This window comes from Delphinapterus leucas, chromosome 16 (assembly GCF_059928025.1).
Source record: "Delphinapterus leucas isolate spDelLeu-1000000601 "Yukka" chromosome 16, BTC_Dleu_Yukka2, whole genome shotgun sequence".
Lineage (NCBI taxonomy): Eukaryota > Metazoa > Chordata > Mammalia > Artiodactyla > Monodontidae > Delphinapterus > Delphinapterus leucas.
Window position 1 is genome coordinate 68,815,610 of NC_143144.1, and position 18,438 is coordinate 68,834,047.

Genomic DNA, 18,438 nt, shown 5'->3' on the forward strand with positions numbered 1-18,438 from the left:
GCAAAAGGCAACCTTTTCCCGGCCCTCAGGGAGATCATACTCTTGCCAGACAAGTCAGACATCAAGAAAGAATCACACATTTAATTAATTAATTATTTATGCCAAACATCTATTTTTCCACTCCTTCAGAGGTCAGAGCCTCAGTATACAGTGTGTGTGTGTGTGTGTGTGTGTGTGTGTGTGTGTGTGTGTGTGTGTGATACGGTAACCAAAGAGAGGTCTTTCTTTTTTTTTCTGGCCGTGCCACGTGTCTTGCGGGATCTTAGTTCCCTGACCAGGGATCGAACCCACACCCTTGGCAGTGAAAGTGCGGAGTCCTAACCACTGGACCTCCGGGGAATTCCCAGAGACGTCTTGATCTCACATCTCTTCTATGCGGGACACTTTGAAGTTGTTTTTTAACATATGATATTCTGCTTGGTTTCTCCCAGGTCTACTGTGGGACCCTGCTCAATTTACAGCTGTTCCTTTGGAACTGGGAGAAATGTCTCATTCATAGGAGGCTATGCCGTCTCGATATACATTAGAGACCAGATTATCCTTTTGCTTTGCTGAGTCTTTTCATTCTTCCAGTTTACATTGGTATGGATTTTTTTACTGAAGATTTTCGTGAACATCTATTTTTTAGATGATAAAAAAATACGGTATTATGGCTATTTAGATGGCTTGTGACAGCTCAATACTCTCACCAAGAATGGTAGGAAAAGTTGGATAAAATTTTAAAATATAATCTATTTGAAAACACTGGGGAGATTCTAAGGTTACAAGAACTTGAGAGGTCAAGATGCAGGAATGTGAGTCTGACATATTTATTCCCTTGAGCCATTTACCATTTTTTTAAAAGCTTGCTGGGGGGTGGGGATAGAGAGAGGGCTTAAGGAACATAGTAGAATGTAGCTGAAAAGCTAAGTGGCACTTTCAGCAATCTAACATTACAAAAGAGATAACATTGAAGTTCAAGACCCTCTAAGGGTGAGGAATCATGGAAAATACCCAAGGACTCTTCAAGAACTACAAGATAAAAGTACCACTGAATCAAAGCTAGACCAAGCCTTACAAAGTCTAAAACTGAGCCTCACAGAAGTAAATCCCCTCACTGGATTGAGGTATTATGCCCCTACTCTAGCTACCTGCCAAGACGATAGGGTGAATATATTCGCAATTAGTGAACTGGAAGGAATTTTAATAGAAAGCATCCATTCAGAGCATAGAAAAATAAAGCATAAAGCATAAAAGTGGAATAAGAGACATATAGGGCATGGCATATAGTCTAACATTCATGTAATTCAATGCACAAAAGGGCAGAAAGGAGAAAATGGGGGCAGAAACAATATTTAAAGAGAGAATGACAGAGAATTTATCAAAGTTGATTAAAGACATCAAGCCATAGTTTCAAGAATCTCTGCTAACCCCAAGCAGGATAAAATTAAGTGAAAGCACATATTATAGATACAAGACAGTGAAAAACTGCTGAAGACTAAATGAAACAGAAAATATTAAATGTGATTGGGAAAACAAATCACCTTTTAGGATCAACAATGCATGACAGCTAAGGTCTCTACTGAAACAATGGAAGCCCCCCAAAACAGAATATTTTCATCTTGTTCTTTTGTCTGGAACATATTTTTCTTCTGTGTCACTTTTTTCTAAATTTCTATTTGTATTTTTATGTATGTGGAAGGTTAGTCATGTTTCTTCACGTTGGAGAAGTGGCACTCTGTAGGGGATGTCGTATGTGTTCCAGCAGTACACTCCCTCTCACCACCCAAGGGCCAGGATCCAGCTGGTCCCAGCGTAGGTTCTGGTCAGCGTTTGTGGACCCGCTTCCTCCGGCTGCCGGATTGTACTGAATAGTTTTCTTCCTTCTGGTTTCTGCCCCCTGGTGGGGAAAGCTGGAAGCCGGTGCACGCTTCCTGGTGGGAGAGGCCAGTGCCTGCCCACTGGTGGGTGGAGCTGCATCTTGGCTCTCTGGCGTGGAGGGCCGTGTCAAGGGGCGTGTCTAGAGGGCTGTCTCGGGAAGTCTTTAGGCGTCCTGTCTGCCGATGGGTGCGGCCGTGTTCCCACCCTTTTGGTTGTTTGGCCTGAGGCTTCCCAGCACTGGAGCCTACAGCGGGTGTTGGCTGGGGCCGGGTTCTGGCCCCCAAGTGGCGGCCTCCAGGGAAGCTCATGCTGACGATTATTACCCAGTACCTCTGCCGCCAGTGTCTTTGTCCCCACAGTGAGCCACAGGAGACCCCTGCCTCTCCAGGAGACCCTCCAAGACCAGCAGGTAGGTCTGGCCCAGGTTTATATGCGGTCAGTGCTTTTGCCGTGGGTCTCAGTGTGCCCGAGAACTTGTGTGCGCCCTCCAAGAGTGGAGTCTCTGTTTCCCCCAGTCCTGGGGTGCTCCTGTGCTCAGGCCCCATTGGCCTTCAAAGCCGAATGCTCTGGGGGCTCCTCCTCCTGAGGCCAGACCCCCAGGCTGTGGAACCTGATGTGGGGCTCAGAACTCTCTTGTGGGAGAACTTCTGCAAATAATTGTTCTCTAGGTTGCGGTCGCCCACCTGGGGGGCATGGGGTTTGATTTTATTGTGAGTGCACTCCTCCTGCCGTCTCATTGGGTTTCTTCTTTATGTCTTTGGATGTAGAGTATCTTTTTTGGTAGGTTCCAGTCTTTTTAATCGATGGTTGTTCAGCAGTTGTGATTTTGGTGCGCTCGTGAGAGGTGAGCTCAAGCCTTTTTCCCTGCCCCATCTTGTCCCAGTGGAAGAATCTGAGGTTTGGGCGCAGGGGCAAGGAATAGAGCAGGTGAAACCACGCAACTCAGATTGGGACTTGAACCCACTGTCTGTTAATTGAAATTACACACCTGATCTCAGGACTTAATGAAGCTCAGGTTCTTTATGTCTTGTTGCAGAAACAAGTCAGTAAGAAACAAAGTGATAAGTAAGGAATGGATTTATTTAGAGAGATACACATTCCAGAGACAGGATGCGGCTCATAGGTGAGAACGGCTTTGGGAGGAACACACTCCACAGAGTGTGGGCCATCTCAGAAGGCAAGAGGCCCCAAAATACAGGGTGATTCGTTTTTGTGGGCTGGGTAATTTCATGGGCTAATGAGTGGGAGGATTATTCCAACTATTTCAGGGAAGGGGCAAGGGTTTCCAGGAATTGGCCACTGCCCACTTTTTGGCCTTTTATTGTTAGCCTTGGAACTGTCAGGACACCTGTGGATGTGTCGTTTAGCATACTAATGTATTCCAATGAGCGTATAATGAGACTCAAGGTCTACTGGAAGTTGAGTCTTCTGCCATCTTGGGCCTAATTGGTTCTAACCAGTTACGTCGTATCCTCAATGCTGTATCATTCTTTTAAAGGTTGTGCCCTGCTGCCATCTTCTCTCTTGTTTCACAGGTAATATCTGGATGTTGCTTGACACTTTACAGACTGTTCTCAATGGATTTCCCTTCTTTGCTGAGCTTCAAATCTTCCAGGATCTTGGCAGCTGGGAAGTGAAAGGCAGAGGGAGGGAGCACGGGACATGAGCAGCACCTGGGTGTGTGCCCACAGGGGTGGCTGCCTGAGGGACCCGGTGCTGCTGGACAGGCCAAATTAAAGGTCCGGGTTCTTGTTCTACCTGTCTAAATGAATTTGGACAGGGAATGCAAAGGAGTAACATACAGAGACTGAGGCATAGAGAGAAGCAAAAAAGCAATTTATTAAAGGGCCAAAGTGAAAGTATGCACTCTGAGAAGAGTATGGGCAACCTTGCCAGTGGGGAGCACCTCTAGGGGTTTTCTGACCCCCTTTTTATTTCATTTTAATTCCTTGACCGGGTGGAGGTTTCTTAGATTAGGGGTGGAATATTCATTCATGGGAAGGTGGAGGCAGGGGTATGATTTCACCTGTTTACATCAGCTTCCTTTCTTGAGCGCTGGACTCCTGAAGCCATTGCACATGCACTCGAAAAGCTGTTTTCCCTTAACTTTTCCTTTACTAGTCAAACGCCACACGTGGAAGGTCTTATAGCAGTCATTGCAGCCTGGGAAGTTCTATTGCGCATGCTCGGCCATGTTCTGCCGGTTTTATGGCCAGGGTTCCCTATTCGGGTGTCTCAAAGTTTAATTTATGTTCCTGTTGCTTACGCCATTCCTCCATGTTCAAGATCACATTAAGTGCAAAACAAGGGGGTGGCTTTGCCTTTTGCCTAACGTCTGTGTATGAGGAGGCTGTCCTTGGGTCTAGCCCTGTCTTTCCTGCCTTACTGGGACCAGAATAATCTGGTCTAAATCTGTACTAAATCTGTACTACAGTACTAGATCTGTACTACAGTACTAAATCTGTACTACAGTACTACACAATCTGTGGTTCGTTGAATCTGTGGAAACAAAGCCATGGATAAAGGTCATGTTTTCAATTGCATGGAAGGTTGGGACCACTAACCCCTGTGTTCCTTAAGGATCAGCTATATACAAATACCTCTTAAAATTCAACAATAAGAAGAAAAAAATCCAATTTTTAAAAAATGAGCAAGATATCTAAACAGACACTTTACCAAACTAGATATACAGATGGCAAATAAGCATATGAAAAGATGCTTAACATCATATGTCATAAGGGAATCAGAAATTAAAACAATGAGACACTACTACATACCTGTTAGAATAGCTAAAATCCAAAGCACTGACAACACCAAATGCCAGGGAGGATGTGGAGCAACAGAAATTCTCATTCATTGATGGTGAGAATGAAAAGAATGCTATTTTTAAAAAGTTAAACATAGTCTTATACATTTCAGAAGTTGTGCTCCTAGATATTTACCTAAATGAGTTGAAAACTTATATCTGCACATGAATAGCAGCTTTATTCATAATTGCCCCAAACTGGAAGTGACCAAGATGTTAGACTGATAAAAACAATCTATTCAGTAGGTAAATAAAATGTGGTACATCCATTCAATAGAATATTATTTAGCAATAAAAATAAATGACCTAGCAAGCCACCTAAAATGCGCACTGCTAAGTGAAAGAAGCCAGTATGAAAAGGTGCCAGCATGGTCGGATTCTGGTGATAATTCTCTTCCTGGCTTGCAGATGGCTGACTTCTTGCTGTGTCCTCACATGGTGGAGAGAGAACTTGGGTATCTCTTCCTCTTCATATAAGGGCACCAGTTCTATCAGAACACATCTTATAACCTCATTTAACCTTAACCACCTCTTTAAGGCTGTATCTCCAATACACTCACATGGGGGTTATAGCTTCAACCCATGAATTTGAGGAGGACACAATTTAGTTCACAGCATCTGCATATTTCGTGAGTTAGCAATTCCACTCCTCAAATGTACCCAGTAGAAATGTGGCACCAAAACACTCATGCACTTAAGTATGTTCATAGCAGTAGTTTTCATATTAGTTACAAGTTGGAAACAACCAAATAGTGCATAAATAGTAGTGCCATTAAATTATTTGTGGTCGTTGCTACAGTGGTATTCTACACAGTAATTAGAATGAATGAACTATTGCTACAGGCAACAACATAGATGAATCTCACAAATAAAATGTTCAACAAAGGAAACCTGACCCAAAAGAAAATGATAGTTTCACTTATACAGTGTTCAAAAACAGAAAAAAATTAATCTGTGGTAGTAGAAGTTAGGATAATTATTATCATGTTTTAGAACTCTAAAGATATGATTCAATTGAATCATGATTTCCATAGTTTCCATTACATAGGCAGCTGTAAAATTTAATACTCCTTTGGAGTTAATGCTTTTTTCTCTTTCTACTTTTAAGATTTTCTCTGTTTTTCATTTTTGACAATTTGACTTTGATGTTCCTCACCTGTCCACTATGCTGTTTTGTGTTTTAAAAAATAATCCTTAGTTTGTCCTGTTTTTCCTTTCTTCCAGTTAAATAACCCTGTCTTTTCTAGATCCAGTATTCTTTTAAATCTATTCATCAAGTTTCCAATTTTATGTCCATTTGATTCTTTTTTAATAGATTCCAATTCTCTGATGAAATTATCTACCTTTTTTCAGTTTTTCTTTATACTTTTGAATATATTAATGATAGTTATTTTGAAGTCTTTGCTCACACTCATAGAGTAGATCCTCATTTGTGGATTTCTTTTGTGAATCTGCTTACTTTCTAAAATTTATCTGTAACCCCCAAATCAATACTCACAGCACTTTCATAGTCATTTGTGGATAGGTGCAGAGGGTGAAAAGTTTGATTCACTTGGTGCACACATTCCCAGCTAAAGTAGAAGAAGGCAATGCTCTGCCTTCTTGTTTCACCTCTCATACTGTAAACAAGTGTGCTTTTTGTGGTTTATTTGCTATGTTTTTTACATTTTTGTGGTTTATTTGGTGACTTAGCTATTTCAAATGGCCCCCAAGCATAATGTTAAGGTGCTGTTTAGTGTTTCTAAGTTCAAGAAGGCTGTGATGTACCTCATGGAGAAAATAGGTATGTGATACAAACTTTGAGCACGAGTTATAGTGCTACAGGTTGTGAGTTCAGTGTTAATCAATCAACAATATGATACATCTTGGAAAAGAAAGAGGAAATTTGGTAATCCATATGTGAAGCCACTCCAGAAAGTGCTAAATAACATTGATAGTACATGATGAAGCTATGGAAAAGAAGCTAAAATTGTGGACTCAAAAGTACAGTGAGAAGCACTGTTGTGAAACTGAATACCAATGAAATTTACTGTCACATTACTCAGGGTCAGGAAAATGTGAAATAGCTACTCCTGGTGGCTCACACATTTCAAAAGGCTATATGGCATGAAAAATGTCAAACCTGTGGGCAAGGCAGGTTCTGCAGATAAGGAGGCTGTGGAAGAATTTTAAGACACCTGCTAATTGTTATATAGGAAAAGAGTTACACGGAAGAGCAGGTTTCAATGCCAGTGAGTCTGGCTTGTTTTATAAGGCTATTGTCCATCAAACCTATATAATGCAAATGGCATTTTGATTGAAAAAAATTACCAGAGGCTGGAAAGGAACCTATCTGCATATTTTCACTTGGAGAAACAGTTCAGTATTCAGTACTCAGTGTTCATGGTAACTTTATGGAACAGAGCTACACACATAATGAGAATTGATTGTTTCTAAATCATCCATGGATCTCCTTTTATCATTTGTTTTTCCCCTTGGCTATGTTACATGGTTCTGTTTCTACATGCACAGTAAATTTTACTTAAATACCTTAAAATACTGTAGAGTTCCAGACGATGTTATCTTCCACAGGTAAATTCACCCTATCCTTTGATAGGCAAATAGTGCCTATCAAAGGGGATAAGCTGCACTCCCCTGGTGGCACAGTGGTTAAGAATCCTCCTGCCATTGAAGGGGATACGGGTTCGATCCCTGGCCCAGGAAAATCCCACATGCCGCGGAGCAACTAAGCCCGTGTGCCACAACTACTGAGCCCACACTCTAGAGCCCGTGAGCTGCAACTACTGAGCTCACACTCTAGAGCCCGTGAGCTGCAACTACTGAAGCCTGCACACCTAGAGCCCGTGCTCTACAACAAGAGAAGCCACTGCAATGAGAAGCCCACGCACCGCAATGAAGAGTAGCGCCTGCTTGCTGCAACTAGATAAAGGCTGCATGCAGCAACGAAGACCTGACACAGCTAAACAAACAAACAAACAAACAAAACGGTGGGGAGGGTGCTAATCTCCTTAATTCAGTCATAGGTGCATGGTTCAAGCTGGGTCACAGTTTTGTTAAGTCCAAGTTTCAGTCTGATTCCTTCTTGTTGTGGCCATCAGGAATTTCAGTTGAGAGCCTGACTTTCCTTCAACTCAGTAACAGCAGAAAATTTTGTTCCAATCTCTGGAGATTTGTGGCTTAGCTTTTTTTCTTTCTTTCTTTCTTTTTTTTTTTTTTGCCGTACGCGGGCCTCTCACCGTTGTGGCCTCTCCTGTTGCGGAGCACAGGCTCTGGATGTGCAGGCTCAGTGGCCATGGCTCACGGGCCCAGCCGCTCCGCGGCCCGTGGGATCCTCCCAGACCACGGCACGAACCCGTGTCCCCTGCATCAGCAGGTGGACTCTCAACCACTGCACCACCAGGGAAGCCCTGTGGCTTGGCATTTTGATTCCCCACCTTTGAAGCTTCAGAATTTGGCAAATATACTGACAAGGAGACTGGTAGTATGTTCGAGGCTCCTCAAGTCTTAAATTTTGTCACTTCAGCCTAATAAAACTGCCAAGACTTGCTGTGCTACTTTATCTGTCCCACAGAAGTGGCCCTCTGCCAGAGGCTAAGCCTGGATTTGCAGACTTTAGGGATGCCCAGGTCAGCAAGTGCCCTGGGAAAAGCAGCTGCAGGTAATCAGTGTTGCCTCACCAGGGCTGCCATAAGAAAGTACCACAGACTGGGTGGCTTAAATACATAAATCTTCTTTATCACAGTTCTGGAGGCTGTAGCCTCAGATGAAGCTCTGCCTCAGATGAAGGTGTCAGCAGTGTTTGCTTCTTCTGAGGCCGCTCTCCTTGGTGTGTAGACGGCCGCCTTCTCACTGTGTCTCCACATGGTCTTCCCTCTGAACATGTCTGTGTCCTAATTTCCTCTTCTTTTTTTTTTTTTGTGGTTCGCGGGCCTCTCCCATTGGGGAGCACAGGCTCCGGACGCGCAGGCTCAGTGGCCATGGCTCACGGGCCCAGCCGCTCCACTGCATGTGGGATCTTCCCGGACCAGGGCACAAACCCGTGTCCCCTGCATCAGCAGGCGGACTCTCAACCACTGCGCCACCAGGGAAGCCCCTAATTTCCTATTCTTATAAAAACACCAGTCACATTGGGTTAGGGGCCCCCTAATGGCCTCATTTTAACTTAATTACCTATTTAAAGACCCTATATCCAAATACAGTCACATTCTATGGTACTGGAGGCTAGGACTTGAACATATGAATTTTATGGGGACATAGTTCAGCTCATAACAAGGACTTTCTACTCCTGTCCATAGTTCTCAGGACCCTTCCTCATAATGACTTTTTGTCTCTTAGGCAGTGACAGGCAATGGGAAATTCCACTGTACTTTTCTGATTTGGGGCTCAGGCCTTTCTACTCTTGCTCTATGCAGCTTCAAGATTCAGCAAATGTCTTAAGAGAAAAATGTCATGTGTTTGAAGCCCCTCAGTGTTCCATCTTTGTCACTCCCTCCCTGTGTCTGCCAGAAGCTCTGTCCCACCAGTTCTTCTGCACTTCTCTCAGCATCAGTGCTCTTCCCAGGCCAAGTACAAATTAGCAGCCATTGGCCCATACCCAGAATTCGCAAATGCCTTCAGGGGCAGCTGCAAAGCCTAGCTCACCTGTGCTGTTTTACTCCTTGGAATCTCAGTCCTTCCAGTCCTCTTCCTTTCTGCAGCGCTCTGATGCCTTTAAATGCATGGCTTTTGCAACTAGCCTATCAAGGTTTTCTTATTTTCCATGGGGAATGATGGTTTGTATGAATTTTTCTATCCTTTCAGGAGGCCAGGTCAGTGGTTTCCTTTAAGGAAGGAATGGGTTGTGACTGGTAGGTGATACGCAAATAGTCTCTGACTTAACCCGGGAGTTGACGTTACAGAGGTATATTCATTTTAATAAAAATCATTGAGTTGTATACTTAGGTAAATATGTTCTGCCATGTATATTATATCTCCAATAAAATGTGTTTTTGTTTTTGTTTTTTTTTTTTTTGCGGTACGCGGGCCTCTCACTGTTGTGGCCTCTCCCGTTGCAGAGCACAGGCTCCAGACGCGCAGGCTCAGCGGCCATGGCTCACAGGCCCAGCCGCTCCGCGGCATGTGGGATCTTCCCGGACTGGGGCACGAACCCGTGTCCCCTGCATCGGCAGGCGGACGCTCAACCACTGCGCCACCAGGGAAGCCCTAAAATGTGTATTTTTAAAAAAGGCAAAGACAACACACAAAAGGAAAACACAAAGTTATGTGCTGAATACAATTTTTTCAAAACTCAGTGGAGAACTAGCTTTCGAGGCAACCCCTTCCTAAAGGGGTTCCGGTTCTTTCGTCAGTTTCTCTGCCCTTGCATTCCTACTCTTTCTCTATCTTTCCCTGTGAGGAACTCCACCCCTCTTAATGTGAGGTGATTTGCAACCCATTTCCCTCTGTCTTATTCTCATTGTACAATTTCCGAAGGCTGAGTCCTTGTGTCAGGAATGGTGTCCTAGAAATTTGGCAGGACAAATGGAGATAGATACCTGTTGACATTCCAGTATGGGGAAGGAAATTGGAGGCTCTAGGTCTCACAGGCTTGGGTGGAGGTAGATAATATCCTTCTGCACGGTTTTTCTGACGGGATGTTTTGCAGATACATCTGCTTAATTAACTTAGTACGTGTTGATCCATGCGCATACCTACATCTCTGAGGACATTATTAGTTCTCAAGGACAGTACATTCTCAAGCCATGAAAGGAAGAAAGTAACTTCTCCAGTACCTGTAAGCTGCATAGCTTTTCCTTTCCCGTAAAGTTAGTAAATCCAATTATTATTCTTTCCTCCTTCCAGATTGAAACCTTTGGGGCCTGCTGGAATAGGAAAGACAGCAAATGCCCCTTCATAAAGGCGCTCTCAGTTACACAAAGAAAAACTGTGAAATGCCTAATCCAGAAAGAGGTCTTTTTCCTCCACTCAGTCTCCATTTGGGGAAAGGGGTGAGGTTTAGTTACAACTGTAGTAAGTGCAGCACAAGAGAAATATGAAGTGTCATGAGAGTGGATTAAAAGGGGTGCATTAATGGGAGACTGTCACGTTGGGCCCATTTGTGACCTCCGTCTATGCTCCCATGGCCACTGTTCATGTGCCCGTCATCCCAGTTCAGGGGTGGTTGAAGTAGAAGTGTGGCTGATGTCAGTGGCTGAGTCACTTAGTCTCCTTGGATGCTCGGGGCTCCTCCTGTGGTGTGTGCTTTCTGGTTGGCTTTAATGTGAGATGCAGATTTCTTTGGATCCACACCAACAGGTCCATCCACATATCTCTACTATAAGCATCCTTATTTTTTTCAAAAAATTAATTAATTTTTGGCTGCGTTGGGTCTTCTTTGCTGTGCGCAGGCTTTCTCTAGTTGCAGTGAGCGAGGGCTACTCTTCATTGTGGTGCATGGGCTTCTCATTGCGGTGGCTTCTCTTGTTGTGGAGCACGGACTCTAGGCGCGTGGGCTCCAGAGCGCAGGCTCAGTAGTTGTGGCGCGCAGGCTTAGTTGCTCCAGGGCATGTGGGATCTTCCCGGACCAGGGCTTGAGCTGGTGTCTCCTGCATTGGCAGGCAGATTCTTAACCACTGTGCCACCAGGGAAGCCCCATCCTTTTTTGTGTGTGTGTTACAATGACATAAGAAAATATATTTTATTTTTTATGCTATTTTTTTGAATTTTATTTTATATTTTTAATACAGCAGGTTCTTATTAGTTATCTATTTTATACATATTAGTGTATATATGTCCATCACAATCTCCCAGTTCATCGCCCCCCCTTCCCCCCCGCTTTCCCCCCTTGCTGTTCATACGTTTGTTCTCTACATCTGTGTCTCTATTTCTGCCTTGCAAACCGGTTCATCTGTACCATTTTTCTAGATTCCACATATATGCGTTAATATATGATATTTGTTTTTCTCTTTCTGACTTCACTTTGTATGACAGTCTCTATGTTCATCCACGTCTCTTGGACATCCTTATTATCAATCTTTCAGATTTTTTCCTTCCATGCTTCTGAGCAGCCATCCAAGAAATATATTCTCGCCTTGAGCTACTTCTTTTTCCACACAAAGTAGATAACCAGGTACACTGATCACAGTTTCACCCAGTGACATTTTTACACTTCACTGTCTTTCAAGGCCACTCCTGCAGTGTAGCCATTGCCCATTATTTGCATGCACCCACGTACCAAGCTGACCCACCTGTATTCTAAACTTGGGTTTTAGCTGGCTGTATAGGTCCTTCTCTGTGGCCATAAGTGCAGCTCAAGGGGCCACTCATCCGACTGTGGTGGGTAACATGGGGCTTTGGACTACCTGCCTGTGAAGATTGTTTGTACCCCTTGTCCTGTTCTGTCTGACTCAAACCCAGATGTATCGTTCCTATATTATAGATGGACTTCTACTGCATCCGAGTCTATGACTTGTTGCATCTAGCATAATCTAGCTCAGAGTGGACAGTTATGGACACATGGTCATTTGATGCCCCATGGTCAGCCATTCCTTCTCTACCAGGACCCAATAACGTGAGAGGAGAAGTTTCTCCTAATGTATATAAGTTTCACTGCAGATGTCATGGCCATGTTCCCAAACCCCAGGGGCTTGAATTGTGGTTTTCCCACTGGTGCCTTCTATAACATCCACACAGGATCATTTCCCCCACTGTAGATGCATCTGATCCCACAGGGTCTGTGAAGCCACATGGCTCAATTTACAGGAATGTCTGTATTGCAGCCTGGATGTGCTGCAGGGCTCTTTCCTGCTGTGGCTCCACTCAAAGCTGGCATCTTTCCATGTCATCCAGTATACAGCTGGAGCAATGTGCCTAGGTACGGAATGTATTTCCCCCAGAAATCAAAGAGGTCTACTGGGTTCTGTGCTTCTTTGTGGTAGGTGATATAAGATGAAGCCATTTGTCTTTTACTTTGAGGGGATATCCTAGTATACTCCTGACCAGTAGACACCCAGAAACATTTCTGAAAGGGAAGATCCCTGAAATTCATAGGGTTTATCTCCCATCATCCCTAGCAATGTATCTTACCATTGCCTCTAACACTGGTACCACTTCTCACCTGTACTGCTCAATCAACATGATGACATCAGTGTAATAGATCAATGTGACATTCTGTAGGGTATCCCCAAAGTCCAGATCTCTTTGGACTGTATTATTACAGAGGGAAAGAGAGTTAATATAGGCTTAGGGCAAAACTGTAAATGAGTATCATTGTCTGTCCTTCCTCTGCAGAAGATAAGAACTTCCTTTAAGCTACCAAAAAGGCCCTCTGGCTCTCACACTCAGTCATTAGCTATTTTTTTGACCACTTTTAGTTTCTCTTCATCCCCTGCAGGGCATCAGTACAACTTATTGGTGTCTAGCCAACTCTGCTGTCCTTGTACACAGTGGTTTCCCCCATATCTTTGAAGTGCCTGAATTATCACACTGGCAAGGGCATCCTTCTCCATCAAGATGTTTTCTCAGGTTGCCTCGGTGACTCTTCTGCAGTTAGGTCACCACCTTGTGCCAGGGGCTATTCATATCTCATGTCCCACTCAGGATGAGATCCTCATTACAAGCTGGGTAGTGAATGTGCCCATCCGCAAGCTTTCTTGGGGATGAGATTTGCTGGAAGAAACAACTGTGAAGAATAAAGAAGAAAGGAGCAGCAGAGGGCAGATTAAGCCTTCAGACCATGATATAGGGCTGACATCTGAGAAAGGAGAGGGGAGAAAGGAGGATTAAGACAAAAGAGTGTTAGACAGTGAAGTTCTGGCCAGACCCATGAGGAGTCCCTGAGCAAGGTTTGCCCATTAGAAGAATCCTTGCCTAAGGCCATACAGCCAGTACTCTTGAAGTTGAGATTTGAGCTCGGAGTCTCCAAAGTCCACGCTGTTCTCATTCCATACCTTATAGCGTACCATAGCTGCTGTAAGTTTTCATCCACTAGTTAGAACGGGCAGTCCTCTGACATTTAGGGCTTCTCCCTGTGGCTTCCACAGGGACTGGACTCAAGGTTGTATCTTTTTTCAAGTTCTCTAGTGTCCATCAAATCCTGGATCCTGTGGATTAACTAACTCAGCCATGTATTCAGCTCTCCTGGTCTCCTGCAGTCAGGAGACTCTAGAAAATTTAGAAAAAGAAGGTTGAGAAACATGAGAATGGTTCAGCCCCAGGTTAGTAATAAGGACTGAGCTGACTCAGGATAAGAAATAATATGGAACTTGAGTTTATATTCTCTATTCCATCACAGATACGCAGTCCTAGAAACATCTCTGCTCATTCTTTACTCAGTGAAGTTAGGCTCTAGCGGCATTCTGAGTGAGGGTAGGTGGTTCTATAGGGTCTAAAGGTTCTAAATCTCTCAGCACCCCTATAGGATGGAAATGATGTCTTCAAAATCACAAAATAGTTACAGATGTGGAAATTGGGGTACAAATTAGACATATTAAGTAACTTGCCAAATTCACCCAGCTACTCAATGATGGATCTAAATTCTAGCACAAGTGAAATAATCATCAATAAAGTGACCCCAGCACCTACTGTCCTAAGACTATCTCACTTCATATCCACTGCGCACTTCATGGAAGGTGGTCTTATAGAGAGGAAGAAGCATAAACTTTGGAGTTAGGCAGGCATGGGTTCTAAATGACTGTCAATTTCCAAACACGTGCCCTCGGGCAAGTTAAGTTCTCTGCCCTCAATGACCTCATCTGTAAAAGCGAGTTAATTATACCTAATCTATAAGATTGACAAAATATTTAAATTTGTGCATGCAAAGGCAGCTAGTACAGGCTGAGCACGTGGTAGGGGCTTAACAATATTCATTCCCCTCTTTGGAAGAGATTGTTTTGATGGACAGATCCCCGTCCTCAGTCTCCCAAGGCAGTGAGCAGCTTATCAACAGAGGCCTTCCCTGACCTCACTTCTCAAGGTGCCTCAGTGAATCTGAGAAACTGAGGCCTCACTGTGTGTCAGCCTCGAGGTTGCCATTTGGAAGGCAGTTGTATCAGTAGCTATTAATTTCCTCATTCCTACTCACATTCTGTCAACAAGACTGCTTGCGAAATCGTAGCCACTTTTCATCCTTAATAAAGTCTCCTTCCTGTCTTCTCCCTTCTGTTTCACAGTTGAAAACATCTTAATCCTGGAGAATTGAAAGAATACGGGAAAATAGAAAGTAGAAAGCTCATTTCTCCACTCTCTCTAATCATAATTACCCCCCAAAAGAGGAACTGGCCTCTCCTGTATCCCTGGGAGGCAGGGACTTAACATTCTCTGCCTTGTTCGATCTTCACACCAAGGTTCCATGTCAGCTCTGATTAGGTTATTCCCACTTTGGACGTGAAGAAACTGCTGCTGAGAGAGGTTATCTCCTTTGACTAAGATCACACAGTAAATTTTATCAGAGTCAGTATTTGAGCCCAATCTGTCAGATATTAAAATCCATGCATGTGTCAGAGATGTGTCATTTCAGCTTAAAATCACACACACACACACACACACTTCTGCACACACAATTTACCACCTCCTGTTTCTGGTCTATTATATAGAGAAGAAAGCACCCCCCTTCTCTGTCAGCTTCTGTTCTCCATGCTTGAAGCCACTGTCTCCCACTGATTCCAGTAAATACTCAGGGAACAGTAGCTGTGAATTAGCCTTATTTCTTTGTAGACAAGAAAGGTGTTGTGTTAAATGTAATCTAAAGCATTTCCCAGGTCAGTGGGCGAGCTCAGAAACACTAATAACATTATTTTAGGATGATTAGAAGAATCAAAACTCTTTGTGGGTGGAGACCACATCATTTACTTTCTCTGGATCCCCACAGAGCTGAGCCCTCATGAATTAATGAAATAAAAGACAACAAATCAGGGAGCAACATGGTGCTGAGAAAGTTCTTCACAGAAGATTGGGAGACTCATCTCAGCACTGCCACTGAGTTGCATGTGACTTGGCTTCACTGAGCCCCAGTTTTCTCATCTCTAGAATGAAAAGTTGAGCAGGACAGCCCTCCAGGTCTTTTAGTCTCTGTCTATGGCATTCAGCTATGCCTTTGGGACTGTGATGTCTTCTAGCCATGTCTCTATGCTTGGGGACAGGCTACTGCATGAGTATGCACGTCTCTCACCAGTCATTCCCATCGGAGGGCAAAAACCCCTTTCCTTTTTTCCCTTTTCTGATAGTGCAAATTTTAAAGGCTAGAGGAGCCTCTTCCCCCATTTACTCTTTTTGCAAATAAATAGGTTCTTCTATACAAAGAAGATGAAGTCTACTCATTTTGAAACATCTTCCCCAAAGATAACAATATATATTACTTTTCCTAAATATTTCAGAATCCTATTTCTGAGTGGGATTCTGAAGGTTACTGCCAAGTAACCCTTCCTTCAAAGAGCTCTAATGGGCAAGGTTGAGTCAATGCTACTTCAATCAGAGTAAAGTCTATTTTGGGGTTCGACTGCAGAGGAAAAAGATGTTGAGAGGCAACCCTTAGTTTTCCTTGGGGTTTCAGTTCTGAAGGTGAAGGAGTTTATTGCTGGTGTCTTGAGGCCATGTTTGTCACAGCTGAGCATCAACTTCCTGACCAGTTAAATGAGCTTTAATTACTAGGAAAGAATGCACATGTCTCTTAAGTGCATCTAACTGTTCAAAGAGCCTTTGATCAGAGATGGAGCCAAACTCTGAAAAAGAATGCAATATATCAAACACCTCTTCTTCCTGAAGGGGAGAATAAGTGATGATTCCTCATATACATCATGAAGGTGTTATCTAAATGGTAATGAGGCATCACTAGGTAAATGCTGGCTGGAATTATTGGGAAACAAAACATTTCCCTGCAGTCCAATCCAAGGGCATGGATGACTTCAGAGAAGAGAGACTAACCTGAAGACAGGGGTACCAAATATACCTAGTAAGGATAAAGTGCTGGGGAAGAAATTCCAGATTTGGTTAGATCTGGTGAGCCTCAGACTGGGTAGAGGCTGAGAATATCATGCCACTTCCCTGAACAAGCAGAGAAAGATGCTTCTACTTAATCTCCTACTTTACTGTTCTCGTCCCAGTCTTTTGCCAACGTACCATGAAGAAGAGTAACAGGAGAAGAATCTGGCATGACATTCCTGTCGCTAGAGGAGCCAAACACAGGAGGCTCACTGTGTGAAGGAAGGTCCTTCCCCCAGGATGGCTCTAGGACCCAGTGTCTTGTGCAGGATGCAGTCTGCACAACCATGCATGGCAGCCCTGGACCCTCACAGTCCCTCAGAGGTGCCGTGTTTCTCTTGAATGAGGAACTTATACCAGCCTGGAGCACTCTCTACCCCTCCTCCTGGCCTGCTACACATTCACCTCTCAAGCGTCTGCTCAGACATCGCCTCCTTGAGCTGCGGCCTGGATTAGATGCCTAGCTTAGGTGTCCCCACCTTACCACTTGTAACTGAATTGCAATTGCCTATTCCTTGGATCTTCCCTGTGAGTTGGGAGCGTTTAGAGGCCGCTGATGGTGTGCTTCTCTCTCTTCAGGGCTATCCACAGGGCTGGGCACAGAGGGGACACCTGGTAAATGTTTGCTGCAAACTGAAGAGAAAGGGGAGGGGAGGAGGGAAGGAGATAAAGAAAAGGAAGAAAAGGGGAGACAGAGAGAGGAAGAGAGAATGAGAAAAAGGAAAGGATGTGGGAAGGGGAGAGAGAAGACAAGAAGAGACAAGGAAAAAGGAAGAGAAAAAAGGAAAAGGAGAGAAAGAGGAGGGAGAAATGGGGAGAGAGAAAGAATAAAAAGAACTTGGTTGCCCAGGAGGTGATGCGGGGCTTCCCTGCAGGCCCTGCCTGTCTCAGTGGCTTTCTCCTTCACCCCTTCTTACCTTCATCTTCATACCCCATTTAATTAAAGTCTGCGTCTCCAACAGAACTAGTTTGGGCCAAACCTTTTCACCTCCGAGAAATGTGGCAAGCCAGGGCCCTGCTTCTCTCCTCTCCCAGAACTATGTGCTGGGGTTTCCATCAACAATGCCAATGTCCAAACTGGGGCAGTGGGCTCAAGCCAGCTAACAGCCCTGGTCATGAGGGTCTCCTCATTCGAGTTTAGCAAGATCCCTGTAATCCGTGGACAGCTAGGAGGCTGCTGCAGACTGTGTGGGCTGCAGAGTCAATTGTTTTCCAAGCTTATTGAAAGCAGTTCCTTGGGGAAATATCCTCTTTCTGCCGGAGTTGGGCCTCACTCTGGGGCCTCCTGTTTAGTGGTATGTTTTGGAAAAGGGTTTAGGGTCAGGGGTTTCCTATCAGGCTGATGAAAGAGAAATTCTCTTGGTTGCTGGGGGGTTGGGAATTACTTTTAAGTTTTCATTTAAGCTTGGGACTATGAACCTGCAACAGCATTAGCTGGGGAGCTTGTGTAAAATGAGCAGTCCCAGGTTCCCAACTCCGTAGATTCTGATTCAGTGGGTTTGGAGAGGGCCCTGGGATTCTGCGTATTGAACAGCAATCCTCCTCTTGCTTAAGTCTCATGCGGGGCCTCAGGGCCTTAGGGAGGGCCTGGCCCCGGGGGGAAGGCTGTGGTCTGGGAGCTCTCAGCGCAGTGACTGACTTGAGTCCCATAGGAGCAGGAAGGGGGCTGGTGGAATCTCCAGCCATGTAGTGTCTGGGGAGGGTACACCGACCACTTTTCACCCGGTGGGTTTAGAGTTCTCTGCGCCTTAGTTTTCTCTTCTTCTCTGGGACTGTTCCTTCTTGCAGAGACACTGTCTCTGGGAATTGGGCCACAC